Raw genomic sequence first — 16,946 nt, 5'->3', positions numbered from 1 at the left:
TCATTTTCACCAAGTTTGCCAACAATTAGGAAATCAGGAAACCCAATCCAAAGGATTGTGAGAATACATCCATACATTCAATACATTGTGAGAACACTTGGATACATGAGTTCGACCAATTGTGGGGGACGGGGGGAAGCAAGCAATTTGGCAAAAATTTTCTTTTTTTTTTATTTTTTAGGGGGAGATAATTGGGTTTATTTATTTTTATTTATTAACAGAGGTACTGGGGACTGAACCCAGAACCCCGCGCATGCTAAGCACACTCTCTACCACTGCGCTGTACCCTCCCCACCATGACTTTCAACGTGGAAATTGCCTTGATGCTTTTTCCCACTGGTCTCACTTCTAGGAAATTACAGGCTGCACAAACATCCTCCCATGGGTGTAAAAAAGAAATATTCACAAGGATATTTATTGCAGCAAAGCCTGGAATCAACCTGAATAACTTTCCCCCCAAGAAACGGGGCTACCTAGACATTCTCCTGAAAATACCTAATCAAGTCAGATATTTCAAATTTTCTGGATTTTCCTTGTACTTTCTCTGTCTTTTCTTTCTTCTCGGATACCACTCCCATATGATATCTGTCGACAAGCCATAGGAACTTGCAATATTCTCTTATGTGTTTTTCGTGGACTTTATTTTTCCTTTGGGGAACTTTAAGGAGATAAAGGCAGGATGGGAAATGGACAGCTTGCTGTCTGCCCATCCTGCTCCCCGAGGGTGTGTTTCAGCACGCCCACGTGGCTCTGTGAGCCTTAAAAATGCCCATTTCTGACCCTTATTCAAACCCACTGAGTTATTATTTTTCGTTCGATTGTTTTTTATTGTGGTAAAGTACACATAACATAGAATTTACCATTTAAACCCTTTTAAAGTGTCCGGTTCAGTGACATTCAGTCCATTCACAGTGTTGTGCAATTTTTACCACTCTCCAGTTCCAAAATTTTTTCATCGCCCTGAACGGAAACTATTAAGCAATGATTTCTCGTGCCCTCTCCCCTCAGCCCTGGGCAACTGCTAATCTACTTTCTGTCTGTATGGATTTGCCTGTTCTGGACATTTTATGTAAATGAGACCATATAATATGTGATCTTTTGTGACTTGCTACTTTCACCACTTAGCCTAATGTTTTCAAGATTCATCCATATTGTAGCATGATTATTACTTTATTCTCTCTTACGGCTGAATGATATTCCATTATCTATTGGATTTTGAATGCTCAGACCCACTCCAGGATCCCATCTTGCACCCACACTTGAATCCACATTCCCTTTTTTTTTTTTAATTGAAGTATAGTCAGTTACATTTGTCAATTTCTGGTGTACAGCATTATATCCTGGTCATGCACATATGTACTTGTATTTGTTTTCACATTTTTTCATTAAAGATTATTATAAGATATTGAATATAGTTCCCTGAGCGCTACAGAATAAATTTATTTTTTTATCTGTTTTTATATACAGTGGTTAACATTTGGAAATCTCAAACTCCCAAATTTATCCCTTCCAACCCCCTCCCCCCCAAGTAACCATTAGATTGTTTACTATGTCTATGAGTCTATTTTTGTTTTGTAGATGAGTTCATTAGTGTCCTCTTTTTCTTTCTCTCTCTCTTTTTTTTTTAGATTCCAAATATAAGTGATATCATATGGTATTTTTCTTTCTCTTTCTGGCTTACTTCACTTAGAATGACATTCTCCAGGGACATCCATGTTGCTGCAAATGGCGTTATGCTGTCATTTTTATGGCTGAATAGTATTCCATTGTATAAATAAATTTTATCCAGTCATCTGTCTATGGACATTTAGGTTGCTTCCATGTCTTGGTTATTGTACATAGTGCTGCTATGAACATTGGGGTGCATGTATCTTTTCCAATTAGAGTTCCCTCTGGATATGTGCCCAGGAGTGGGATTGCTGGAATACACAGTATGTCTACCTTTAGTTTTTTGAGGAATCTCCGTACTGTTCTCCATAACAGCTGCACCAAACTGCATTCGCACCAGCAGTGTCGGGGATGGACCCACACTTTCTGAAGCCTGCGCTGTGGCTGAACTGCAGCCCGTGGGGATTTCTGAGTGAGGGGCTTCTCTTGGTTTCTGAAGCTGTTGGGCCATTGGTAAAATTGAGGCTTCCTCTTAATTTCAGGGAATTTAGACTGTGACTGGACTTAACAAATAAAATGCTTAGGGGATGGGAAAGAGTCCATGGTGAGCTATTTGTACCTGAATAATACAAAAATATTAAGAAAGAACCACCAACGTATCTGAAAACGTTATCACTGTGATGTTTGCCTCCCCTCTGCCTCCTTTCCTCCTCGCAGCATAATTTTCAAGAAAGATGAAAGATACTACATAGCACAGGGAACTATATTCAATATCTCATAATAACCTATGTTGAAAAAGAATATGAAAAGGAATATATAGATGTGTGCATAACTGAATCCCTGTGCTGTACACCAGAAACTAACACAACACTGTAAATCAACTATACTTCAAATAAAATTTTTAAAATCTTTTTAAAAAGAAAGATGAAAGATGTGATGGAATGCATGTAAAATACTTTTATTTCTCAAAAGTATTTCCTTTAATTGTTGCAATGTAGAGGATTCTTCCCTACTGGCTGAGAGTGACAGTTACCAGAATCTAGATGGAAAAGAATAGTATATAAAAATGTATAATGAAAAGAAAACTGTTTTCTAATATAAATAAATAATGGAAAAATATTCAGTGGGATTCTGTGACCTTAAGAAAAGACAAATTAAATCCACATATGCTGAGATGACAAAATCTCCAAGACATAGATTATTATACCTCCCAAAATTAAATGAATAGCAGTGTAAGTGGAATACCATCATTTGCATTTTAAAGGGGAGGGGGAGAGGTGCGGCACCACAGTGAACATATCCACATTCACAGATGTTTCTAGATTCATGAAGTATCTCTCAAAGAAGACACGGGAAACTGGTAATCCTTTTTTTATCTCTTTGGATTGTTTTAACCTGTATGTTAATTTCCTTTTTAAGAATCAGCATAAGACAAACATTTTTCAGAACAGCATCACCATAGCTACAAAGGGACATAAAATAAAATACAGAAGAAAATTTTAAACACCAATAGCTTTGACCTATTAAAAAAAAAGATAGTATTTATAGTGACATAAAATAAGACTTGAATATATGTAAAGAAATATACTTTATTTCTGGTTAAGAAAAGAGAATATTGTATAGGAGCCATTCCTCCTCCCCCTCTCCCAAAATAATTTATATATTAAAATCTGTGTCTAAAGAATATAGGAAAATTATTCTGAAATTCATCTAGAGAAGGGTTTCTCAACCTCAGGACTATGGATATCTAGGGTCAGATAACTCTTTGTCATGGAGGCCGTCCCATGCATGTGGGACGCTTAGCAGTACCCCTGGTCTCTAGGCCAGTAGCACTGTCCCAGTTGTGACAACCAAAATGCCTCCAGGCATGGCCAAGCGTCCCCTGGGATGCAAAATTCTGATGGAGAACCACTGGTCTAAAAGAATAAGCAAATCAGCATTGAGAAGAAAGACTCAGAATACAAGCGTAATTAGGAAAGGCAGTAACACTTTCAGATATTAAAATGTTAAAATCTTATAAAGCTAAAATAAATTTAAATAGACACAAGTGTAGGCAGTTGAATCAATAGATCAGGAGGAGTAACTGAGAAATACACCCTCATTTCTAATCACGTATTTGTAAAGGTGACCCCCAGTCAGCTGGAAAGAGAAAACTCTTCAGTACCATCGTTCAGTAAAAGGAGCCTGGATAATGGTTTGGTAAATTGAGAAGGAATTCTATAGAGTCGTTAATGAATGGATTTCAAAATTACATCGAAAAGTGCACTTAAATGTAATTTGCTAAATTGAACATTTTTAATTGTCCTGTTCTTCTAGAACAATCTGGAAGAATGTAGAATTGAGTGTGTCTTAATCTTCCAGAGAGAGCACTTGCTAAGCCTAAAGTCACCCCAAACAGGATCATAACGACTTTAAGACTTCACCCCACAAAAATAAAAATGTCGACACACCCAAAAAGAAATGACTAAAATGAAAACATAAGCAACCGGAGGCAAGAACACATTCAAGAAGCGTGACACAAAGAGGTTCTTATCGATGTCGCATAAAGGGTGTTTGCAAGCTGATAAGGGGTTAAGAAAGATACCCCAGCAGATGACAAGCAAATGCCACCAAGGGGCTGCTTCCAAGAGAAAATGCAACCACCAAGAAACTGAGGATTCAGCTTAACTCTTAACCGAAGAACCAGGAGTGAGAACAATTCAGGTGAGGGCGCTCATTCCTCTACCACATTTGCCGGTTTAAAGATGAGGCACAGAAAGACAGAGATGACTGTCCGATCCAGCGAGCCCACTCCTAAGTGCGTACCCCCCAAGAAGGGAAGGCAGGGCCTCCGATGCTTGTACACCCGTGTTCGCAGCAGCATTATTCACAACGGCCAAGAGCTGGAGGCAACCCACGTGTCCATCAGTAAGTGATGGATAAACAGAATGCAGTCTGTGCATACAATGGAACACTATTCACGCTTAAAAAAAATAAATTCTGACACCTGCTACCACATGGACGAGCCTTGAAGACATGATGCTGAGTGAAATAAGCCAGAGCGAAAAGGACAAATATTGTTGGACCCCATTTCTGCAAAGTAGCTACAGGAGTCAAATTCCCACAGAGGAAGCAGGTTACAGGTTACCAGGGGCTGGAGGGAGGGGAATGAGAAGTTGTTTAACTGTACAGTGTTTGGGATGATTTTTTTTTTTTAAGTTCTGGAAATTTGCCAAGAGATTAGATTGTAAGCATTCTAAAAAAAAAAAAGTAACTATGTGAGACGATGGATGTGTTAATTAACTGGATTGTGGCAATTATTTCACAAAATATCTATATGTCAAATCATCACATTGTACACTTAAAATGCAGACAATTTTATTTGTTATGTAAAGCTGGGGGGTCAGTTCTGGAAATGGACAGTGATAATAGTTATACAAAGTTGTGAATGTATTTAATGTACTGAAATGTACACTTTAAGTCATTAAAATTGTGACTTTTATGTTATGTATATTTTATCATTTTTTTAAGGAACAAAAAAGACGTGGAGGAATCTGCAATGCATCGCCCTAAGCGAAAGGAGCCAGTCTGAAAAGGCCATGCGTGTGAGTCCAACTACGCGACATTCTGAAAAAGGCAGAATTACAAAGATAGAATAAAGACTGGTGCTTGCCAGGGGCTCAGGGGTGGGAGTGGAGGGGAGGGTGAGAGGGATAAATAAAAGGAGAGAAGGGCTTTTTAGGGCTGTGAAACTATTCTGTGTAGTCCTGCCATGGTGAATTCATGTCAAAATCAAAGAAGACACAAGGCCAAGAGTGAACCCTTGGGCGAACACCCAACTTCAGTTCAACATTGGCTCCTCAGTTGTACCAAAGGCACCACACTACTGTGAGAGATGTTAGTAACAAGGAGAGTTCAGGGGAGAAGGAGGAAAAAGTAGGTGGGAACTCTATACCTTCTGCTCAATTTTTCTGTAAACCTAAAGTTACTCTGTAAAAAAATTTTTTAGAATAAAATTATTTAAAAATTTAAAGGGGGCTGGTATAGCTCAGTGGTAGGTTCAATCCCCAGCATCTCCATTAACAAAAAAAGAAAAAGGACGGAAGGAAGGAAGGAAGGAAGGAAGGAAGGAAGGAAGGAAGGAAGGAAGGAAGGAAGGAAAAGAAAGAAAGAAGAAATTAAATTTTTAAAATTTTTAAAACAAAACAGAAGAATACATCTGGGACCCCAAGGCCACATCAGTGGGATGCAGTGAAAACAGCCGTTGGTGGGGAGGGTTGGAGATGGATCCAAAAAGCCCTTTCCTGTCTCTGAACTGTTCCCAGGCGGGGCATGTGCCAGCTCTGACCTTGAACTCCACCCCACCCCCACCCCCACGCGCCCCAGTGTGAAGGGGCTGGCCTGACCCAGGCGTCTCCTTTGACTCCGGGACCCCCACCCCACTGCTGGCTACCTTTCAGCAACTTTAACCTCAGCTTTGCTGTACCGTCTCCAGCCCTGAGTCCTGAAACCAGTCCTCCCATCATTCATTTAGCACACATTTACTGGGCATTTACTAGGTGCCAGGCTGAGTGTATCTGTTCCCTGCTGCTCCTGTAAGGAACTGCCTCAAACTCACAGGTTTAAAACACATTTATTATCTGATGGCTCTGGAGGTCAGAGGTTCCAAATTGTCTGGCTAAGCAAAAATCAAGATGCTGGCAGGGTTGGGGTCCTTCTGAAGGTTCTAGAAAATCCATTTATTTGCCTTTTCCAGGGTTCTGGAGGTCGCCTGTGTTCTTTGGCCCACAGATCACTCCTCCAGCTTCAAATCCGACAACGTCAGGCCAAGTCCTTCTCACGCTGCCGTCTCTCTGGTTCTCTCTCCAGCTTCTCTCTTCCACAGTTAAGGACCCTTGTGATTACACTGGGCTCATCCAGATAATCCCGGATCATCTCCCATCTCCAGGTCAGCTGATTAACAACCTTAATCCCTCTTTGCCACGTCAGCTGACATATTCACAGGTTGGATCAGGAAGTGGATGTCTTTGGAGGGGCTGTTGTTCCCCCTTGTGGACATGGGCTTAAGTAAAACAAACACGATCTCTGCCCTTGTTTGCAGAGCTGACAGGCTAGCGGCCGAAAACAAGCCATAAACGTGGGGTGGGAGGGAAGCGATAGTAAAGATGATTGCTGATAGCAAGGAAAGCTGTGAACAGAATGAAACAGCTGGAGCTGCTAAGAGGGGATAGAAGTGCCACGTGCAGGAGGATGAGCCCTGCGGCGCGCCCCGCGGAGGCCGCCCAGCGGCGTGGCACTGTACTGGGAAGGCCCAGCTGTACCCGGCTTTTGCGTTAAGGCCACACCGCTAGCCGGAGGGAGGAAACACGAAGACTCATAAGTGCATGTCGCCTTCGATGCTACCCCTCTGCCACCACCTCTAGTGACAAAGTGGCTCAGTGAGACTCCAACTAAAAGCCGCAGAGATCCGGGCAAAGGGGGCGTCGTAAGGAGCAGGGCACAGCCCCACCCCCAGGGTGACTAACGGGAGGCAATGTGCCGGCATATAAATGTGTGAGGCTCAGAGAGCAGACTGGACTAGAGGGCCTCCGGGGAAGAGAGGGGAGCCCCACATGGGTGAGGAGGTGGAGGAGTGACCCCAGCCTCCGAAGTCCGGTAAGGAGGGGTTAGAACTAGATCCCGAATGCGATGGGAAGCCAGCCACGGGAGGGCTTGAGACAGAAACGGGGCGCCGTCCCTCCGTACCCAAGCTTCTCCTCCATCATTTTTCCCATCTTGGTCAAGGGAGGTTCCTCCCCTCCCGCTGCACCAACCAAAATAGTCATTGGAGTCACCTTATCACTCACTTCCAGTCCTTCAGAAGATTTTGTTGACTCTGCCAGCAACATCCATCCACCGTCTGATCACTTCCCCGACTTGGTCCAGTCCCCATCATCATCGTCTGCACCAGTGCTGTCCCGCCATCCTGCCATCCTGGTCCCCCTGCTCCCGCCTTCGCCTTTCACAGTCTGTCTTCCCCTCTTCGACCACCAGAGGGCGCCAGTGAGCACCTGAGTCAGGCCCCGCCCTCCTCTGCCCGCAGCCCTGGGGGCTCCCACCTCCCTCCGTCAGGGTGGAAGTCCAGGTCCTCCCTGCTCCCGTCGCCTCCCGGGACTCACCCCTTCCCGCTCCCCCACTGGCTCTTGCTCCAGCCTCCTCACTATTCCTCCAACGCCTCGGGCAGTCCTGCCTCAGAGCCTTTGTACCAGCTGTTCCTTCTGCCTGGAACACTCCTGCCGCGATATCCCCATGGCTCCCTCTCTCCCGTTTCGTCACCGCTCAGGGAGGACTGCTCCGATCACTCCATTTAAAATCCGCAGGGGAGTGGGGAAGGGAAATAGCTCAGTGGTGGAGCCTATGCTTAGGATGCACAAGGTCCTGGGTTCAATCCCCAGTACCTCCAATAAAGAAAAAGAAAAATCTATATCACATCCCCAGTGGTTTCTATCCCCCATTCCTCTGTTTCTCTCCCTGTGATTTTTGTTTATTGTTTGTTTGTTTTTTTAACATTTTTTATTGATTTATAATCATTTTACAACGTTGTGTCAAATTCCAGTGTAGAGCACAATTTTTCAGTTTTACATGAACATACATATATTCATTGTCACATTTTTTTCTCCGTGAGCTACCATAAGATCTTGTATATATTTCCCTGTACCAGTATAATCTTGTTTATCTTGTATACAATTTTGAAATCCCAGTCTGTCCCTTCCCACCCTCTGCCCCCTTGGCAACCACAAGTTTGTATTCTATGTCTATGAGTCTGTTTCTGTTTTGTATTTATGCTTTGTTTGTGTTTTTTTTTTTTTTTTTTTAGATTCCACATATGAGTGATCTCATATGGTATTTTTCTTTCTCTTTCTGGCTTCCTTCACTTAGAATGTCATTCTCCAGGAGCATCCATGTTGCTGCAAATGGTGTTATGTTGTCGGTTTTTACAGCTGAGTAGTATTCCATTGTATTCTCTCCCTGTGTTGATCACATCTGAATATGCTGTCAGTTCTATACTTTTATCATTTCTTGCCTGGCTTTCTCCTCTCAAGCACAAGATTCATAAGGGTGCGTGTCTCCCATGCGGAGCACCGCTAACCCCAGAGCGTGATTACTGAGCAAGGAGCACCCATTAGCTGGAGGGATGGGCGACCTCTCTTCTAAGATCACTTCGGCTGTTGGTGGAGAATGCATTCTGGAGCAGGGGTGGAATCAGGGGTCATGTGGTGCAGCTGTTGTAGAAAACAGTTTGGTGGTTCTTCCACAAGTTGAGCACAGAAGTACCATCCGAGAGAGCAATCCCACTTCTGGGTATAGACTCACAAGAACCGAAGGCAGGGTCTCGAGGCGATATGTGCGCACCCGTGCTCCCAGCAGCATGGTTCACCACAGTCGGAAGGTGGAGACAACTCAAAAGTCTGTTGATGGATCAACAAAATGATGGTGGTGATGGCTGGACAAATGAGAACCCACTTAATGAACTGGACACTCAAAAACAGCTAAAGCGGTAAATTTTCTGTTATGTATGTTTTGCCACAATAAGAAGATAAAAATAAATCTTAGGGGGTCAAGGGAAAGAAAAAAAAAATTACTTAGAAAGTAATAGCGTGGTGGAAGATAATTTAGTGACTGGTGAGGACAGAAGACTCCTTAACGGATACTTAGTTCATCGCGTTTACCATGCCCAGGTGCTCTTCTCAGTATTGGCACCTTGAATTGGTCCTACAGACAGGGAAACTGAGGCACAGAAGCTATGGCCACACAGCTGGCATGTAGACAACAGTAGGACTAGATTTTGAACTCAGGCATCCTGAACCACCATAAGGCTGGTCCTTTACCCTCCCCCTTCCCACTCTACTCACTCATCTGAAAAATGATTTAGGCTTCCTATATGTCATGCATTGAGTCCAATCCTTTGCATATATTAACAGAGGTATTCAAACATCCATATGTGGTAGATATTATTTTTTGTGTATATATTTTTTATTGAAGAATAGTCAGTTTACAGTGTTGTGTCAGTTTCTGGTGTACAGCATAATGCTTCTGTCATACATGAACATACATATATTCTTTTTCAGACACTTTTTCACCATAAATTACTACAAGATATTGAATATAGTTCCCTGTGCTATACAGAATGAACTTGTTATTTATCTTTTATGTATACTGGTTAGTATTGGCAAATCTTGAGCTCCCATTGTATCCCTTCCCACCTCCTTCCCCCCACCTGGTAACCATAAGTTTGTTTTCTATATCTGTGAGTCTGTTTCTTTTTGGTAAATAAGTTTGTTTGTCTTTTTTAGATTCCACATATAAGTAATATCATATATTTTTCTTTCTCTTTCTGGCTTACTTCAATTAGAATGATGATCTCCAGGTCCATCCATGTTGCTGCAAATGGCATTATTTTACTCTTTTTATGGCTGAGTACTATTCCATTGTATAAATATGTGTGGTAGATATTATTCCCATTCTACAGATGAGAAAACTGAGTCATGCACTCTTCTACAGAGGCTCTGACCTTCTTACTCCCCAGCTAGAAACCTTCCATGATGCTCCACTGCCCTCAGGCTGAAAATCTGAGTTCGCCTAAGCACCACATTCAAGGCTCCTGTCTAGCTCAGTATCTTATTTTCACTTCTCAGTGCAGCACATGCCTTTGCCTCTGGCCATTCCCAACTTTTTGCAGAGGTGAATGGAAAAACCTTTTTCCAGCCTCACAGTCTTTGCACGGGCTGTGTCTTCTGCTTACAAAGCTCTCTCCTTCAGCCCCATGAACCATGCTGTTGCAACGCCCAAGGCTCACCTCTGCCCCAGGTATTTTTCTCTGTCAGTTCTTTTGTTAATGTCTCCATTGGGATTGTAAGCTGAGAGCAGAGACGTGTGTTAGTGAGATGCTAACAGCTGCTAGTGTTAGAGACTCCAACTGGAAGTGACTTAAATCTTAAGGGACAAATACTGTATGATCTCACTTCTATGTGGAATCTAAAAAAGCTGTACTCGGAAAAACAGAGAGGAGAGTGGCGGTTACCAGAGGTGGGGGTGGGGGTGGGAGCTGAGGAGACGTTGTTTAAGGGTTCATACTTGCAACTAACTTATAGTGGATAAATACACCTAGAGATCTAATGTACAGCATAGTGATGATAGTCAGCGATACTGTATTATAAACTTCAGAGTTGCTGAGGGTTGCTTCCTTAATTATTCCCACCACAAAGAAGAAAAAAAGGGAAATGATAATTATGTAATGTGACAAATGTGTTAGCTTAACGCCGTGGTGGTAATCATACCGCAATATACAACCTAGACAACTGCCTTTCATTTTAAAAGATCATTTAAGGGAACATATTATCTCATAGAACAAGGAGGTTTGATGTGGGGTGGCTCCAGCATTCCAAAATTCAGCAGAATCAGAATCCAAATTGTTTCCATTGTTTCACCCTTTCATCAGCAGTGTGTTAAGTGAATGAAGATGCTGAGTTCTGTTTGGGGACACGTTGAGTGTCAGGAGCACTCTCCTCCGCGGTTGTGACAGTCAACAGTGTCTCCAGACTCGGCCAGATGTCCCCTGGAAGGCAAAATGACCTCCAGGTGAGAACCGCTGCGTTAGGATAACGCCAGCTGCTATAGCAAGTACAGCCCAATGTTTTAGTCCCTTCCTGCTCATTTATGTGACTGTCTCTTTCCAGACCTCAGTTTCTACTTCTGTAAAATGGGAGCTCTGGGTTGACGGCTGATGATTTAGGGATGTAGCCCCCTCCTGTCTTGTGCCTCTGACATCCCTTGGCTCCCTGGCACGTGTTTGCAGCAGCATCCCTTGAAAGAGAGGGTGGGAGAGGGAGCAATCCAACTGTCCATCAGCAGAGAACTAGGTAAATAAACACTAAAGAACATTCACAGCGTAGAACAGGGGCTGGTTTTCCTACACAAGGTTTTATTGGCACACAGTGATGCTCGCCCGTCTCTCCATGGTCTGTGACCACTTTGCACTACAACAGCAGAGTTTTAATTGCAACAGAGACCATCAATCTGATCCATAATGCCTTCACATTTACTCTCTGCCTCTTAAAGAAAAAAGTTTGCCAAGTCCTTCTGTGGGATATTATACCATCCTCAGAAGCGGCGGGTTGCCTTTCCGGCCCCCTCCAGGTAACGACATGGAAAGATGAAAACAATCTATTATTATGGGGGTTTTATTGCACAAATTATGCATAGGACAACTCCATTTTGGCAAAATGTTATGGGTATTATTTATTTACTTGAGTCTAGGTAATTATCTTAATTATGGTGATGATTTTATGGTTGTGCAAGTATGTACGTCAGAACGCATCAAAAATTTGACTTTAAATATGTGCCGTTTATCGTACGTCCGTTATGCCTTAACAAAGCCACTAAAAACAAAAACAATGGAGATGCATTTAGTCCAAAGGGGCTCTGCTACACACACAGCTGCCAAAGAGGATCATTTCCATCCATCTGGATCCTTCATCTCCCACCTGTACCACGAAGCGCCTCCTCCCCGAACACCCAGCTCCCGCTCCTGCCCCCTAGAGGCCGTTCTTAACACTGCAGCCATGGGACTTTTCCCACCTGGGGTCCCTCCCGGGTCTCCGGAGGGCTGGCAAGGCAGCTCCTGGCTCCCTCTGCTGACCTCCTACCACCTGCCTCTGGCTCCCCATGTTCCAGCCTTAGGAGGTCTTCCAGCATCACTGTGTCCCCGGTAGGTGGAAGGAGTCTTGGCGCACAACAGGCATTCTGGGAATTTATTGTTTCCTGCACAAATATTTATGGAGCGCCCACTTCGGACCAGTTCCTCAAGTTGGCAGTAGAAAACTTTGGTCTCTGCCTTCACGGAGCTTACAGCTGGATCAAACAATCATACAAATAAATATACGAATATGTATTATGATATATTTATTAAACATTTTGTTTATTCAATTATGTCATAAATGTACTGATTATATTACATTATGAAAATAATAAATATATTATTACAAATGCCATTCATTTGTCTGCTTAACCGCACCGTGCCAGTGATCCGTTCTAGGACACACCTGGCCTTTCATCCCTCTGTGGCTGGTGTCTCAGCTGGAAAGAACCTCTTCTCCATCTAGAAAACTCCTAGTCATCCATCAAAGCCCAGCTTAAAGTTTCCATCCCCTGACTCTCCTCTCTCCTACACTTCATGAAATTAACACCTCCCTCCACTGCGCTGCTGCGGAAATAAATGAACTGCTGAAGCATTTAATTCAAGAAGTCAGAAAGGGAGAAATAAAGCAAGCTGAGGAAGGAATTCATAATGAGTAACAAACCAGTTCTCCACCAATGAGAACACATAAAAATATTAGAATAAAGAAAGGAATTCAGGAACCGAAGAGTCATATCTCTAGCCAGTTTATTCAAGAAATACAGAAATCAAGCACAGTTACCTAAAACGAGATATGAAGGGATTTTTTAAATTAAAAAATATGACATACAACTCTAGGCTGAAAAAATCGAAGAATTTCTCATAAATGTGAATGAAATCATAAAAATTTTTAGGGATATAAAAAACTAAAGTGAAATTGAGCTTTCTACAAATATATGCATTACCAACATTAACTCAAGAAGGAATAAAACATCTGACTGAATAAATAAATCATGATGGGAAAAAACTAAAGATGTTATAAAAAAATAACCCCTCCCCAAAAGGTCAATCTCAAATGGTTATGCCATTTAACCTTTGAAAGTTCAAGCTTCAAAAGTTCAAGAAATAGGTAAAGATTTCTAAGCTAGATGGAAAATTTGCTAATCATTCCATAAACAGCCCGACCCTGATACAAAACCTGACAACCTAGAAAAAAATGTTTGAAGACTAAACACACCCCCAAAAAAGAGCAAAAGTACTAAATAAAACCCAGGTTCACAGACTCTTTTTTTTTCCCACACTCTCATCCATAATTCTGAAAAACCAAAACGCTCGGCAAAGTGAATGTTTTGGCTAAGTTTGGCATCAAAACTAAGTTGGTAACCAACGTGACCCAAAGGCATGAGAGCCTCTTTATGTTGATGACAGAAAATGTGAGTATTCCTGCATTTTATTTTTTGCTGCTGAAATATTAATGTGCTTGATTACAAGGTCTCCTGCGTAACCCACTAGGGATGTTATGTGACAGACAGTACGATAGTATATGCACTCTGTTGTACATGTATGTGTTAAAATAATCATTTGCCATGACTGTCGAGATTTATGCTGGGAATGCAAGTATGAATCAGTGTTGGCTGCTGAGTCACAAGAAGCAACAGGGTGCATTTCCTCCCGTCTCCTCACTCGGCGATACCACGTTGGTAGCTTGAAGTCATCCGTGGGAAGAGTATTTACACCACAGAAATTATTAAATGCTTGTCAGAACTCCCGCCCCACCCCACCCACCCCACAACTAACCAGCTCTCTACTGAACACTGAAAAGTCTTTTAAATAAAACTCACTCTCAGTAACTAAGAGAAAAAACAGTAGATGCTCACCACCAGAGTAGTCAGAAAGTTATTTGATAAAAATCTCGATCCATTCCTGATAGAAAAATTTATTAAGTTAGTAATGCAAGAACATTTTTGTTGTCCGGGGGGGACGTGACAGCACACGGCTAAACAAAGAGGCTCAGAAGTTCTGTTCCCTTTTTTTAATCTGGATTCTTCCACTGGCTCGTTTTTCTTGAGTTCTCTGAACCTACATTTCCTCCTATGAAAATAGGAATAGTAATAGTACCTACCTCTCAGGGCTGTTTGAAAGAATTAAATTAAACAGTTCTATAAAACGCTTAGAAAAGTGACTGGCAGATAGAACCTCACAAATGGTAGTTATTGCTGCGAATTGATAAATATGAAACCATATATAATACTTTCGTGACAGTGAGTTGTTTTATCTCAACCAGTCTATTTTGTTTAACAGAGAAACATAAGCTTACTTGTTACAATTAAGGAAAGGATATGTCCCCATTATTAGTTGACATTTGGATGTTCTAACCATCACAATGAAACAAGAAAAATTAAATATCAAGAGGAAAGGAAGGGAGGAGGGTATAGCTCAGTGGCAGGGAGCATGCTTAGCATGCATGAAGTCATAGGTTTGATCCCCAGGACCTCTGTTAAATAAAAAATAATAATAAATAGTACTAATAATAAATAAGTAAACCTAATTGTCCTACCCCAAAAAAAAGAGGATAGGAGATCAAATAATCTGTATTTACAGGTAATAATCTTGTTTGCCCTAGAAAATCTAGCTGAAAAACTATTCAAGTTAACAGGAAGTCAGGAAGGCAACAGAGAACAACAAAATACACAAATACTAATCAGTTTCTTACAGACTAGCGATCACCAAAAAAATATTCTTGGGAAATGACTCATTTTATAATAGCAACCCAAAATATGTACAAGCTAGGAATAAATTTGATCATAGCTATATAGAGTTAATGTGAATGAAATCATGAAAATTTTAAGGGATATAAAAAACTAAACAAATAAATATTCCTGAATGAGAAGAATATTATGAAGATGTTGTTACAGCACAGATAACCAAAAAAAGACAAATTTATAGAAAAGAACAGAAAAAATCCTTAAATAGACCCAAATATAAATTATTATTTGCATTTATAAATGAGGAACTTCAAATCAGAATGCAAACGGCTACTTATTCAATAAAATGGATCTGGGACAACTGACTAAACATTTGGAAAAAAAGCTACATTTGACCTTCATTTCAACCCTCACAACCAAATAAATTCCAGATGGATAGAGAAGTTAAATGTAAAAAAAAAAAAAAAAAATTGCACTCACACACCACAAGAAGAAAATACAAAATGAATATTTACCAAAGGCGTAAATAATAAAAGAAAAGACTGAGAAATTTGACTAGATAAAAATTTTAAAGTTCTGGGGGGAGCCAAAACTATTTTCAAAAAGTTAAAAGACAAAGGGAAAACTTGAAAAGGCTAAAGGAAGCTTTATATGTGAGAAATCTTAGGAATTAATAAAGAAAAGACAAAAGACAAATGACCAAAAGACACATAAAGAATGCTCAAATATGCAGATACTGACTACTACATATGAAATAGATAAGCCACAAGTTTCTACTACAGAGCACAGGGAATTCTATTCAATATCTTATAGTAACCTAGAATGAAAAAGAATGTGAAAACAAACATATGTATGTGTATGTATGACTGAAATATGATGCTGTACACCGGAAATTGACACATGGTAAACTGACTATATTTCAGTTAAAAAAAAAAAAAAGAATACATAACTTCATTAGGCATCAAAATTTTACAAATTAAATTTCTTTTCCTATTATTTTTCATTATAGGCTATTACAAGGTACTGACTATAGTTCCCAGTGTTCTTCAGAAGGACCTTGTATGTATAACTCAATCACTATGCTGTACACCAGAAATTAACATAGCATTGCAAACCGACTATACTTCAATTTTCAAAAATAATAAATCAAAAAAATGTTTAAACAAAAAAATTTTACAAGTTAAAATGAGATGCAGTATTTGTCTATCAGTTTGGGAAAGCATATTAATACCCAGTGCCGTGAGAATATTGGAAAACAAGGAAATTCGTGCATAGCATGTAAAAGAATAAATTGGGTCCATCTTTTCTGAGATCGATTTTATTTTAGGTATAAAATATACACACCATTCTACCCTGAAGTCTTCCGAAGATTCATTTCTGTGACCCAAGAGTAGCTATTCACTCAAAAGAAATGAAAACTATGTTCACCAAAAACAACCCTTATGGGTGTGACTGTGTATAGTGGCTTTATTTATAACTGCCAGAAACTGGAAGCTACCCAAATGTCCTTCCACAGGTGAATGAATAAACTGCGGCTTAAGCCAAATCCTAAAATGTTTCTCAACAGCAGAAAGGAACAAATGACAGACACACACAGCTACAGAATCTCAAATGCTTTTTGCCGAGTGAAAGATGCCAGGTTCAAGGAACTAAATCGTGCGTACCTCCATTTATATGATATTCTGGAAAAAGCAAGGCTATAGTAACAGTAACAGACATCAGAACAGTGGTTTCCAGGGATGTGGGTGGAGGAAAGAAGTTGACTGCGAAAGAGCCTGCAGGAATCTGGGCAGACGATGGAATATTCCATATCTTGATTATGACAGTGGTTATATACGGCTTGTATTTGTCAAAACCAAAAACAAAAATTACAGACGAAACTGGGAGAATCTTACTGTGTTTGCATCATACCCCAATCAACCTAAAAGTTTTTAAAGAATCATCCATCTTAATGAAGAGTACATGCAGAGAACTTTACATACAGGCAGTAACCATAGCAT

The sequence above is a fragment of the Camelus bactrianus genome, chromosome 22 (genome assembly GCF_048773025.1).
Source record: "Camelus bactrianus isolate YW-2024 breed Bactrian camel chromosome 22, ASM4877302v1, whole genome shotgun sequence".
In the NCBI taxonomy this organism is placed as follows: Eukaryota; Metazoa; Chordata; class Mammalia; order Artiodactyla; family Camelidae; genus Camelus; species Camelus bactrianus.
Note: the sequence above shows the minus strand (reverse complement) of the source record.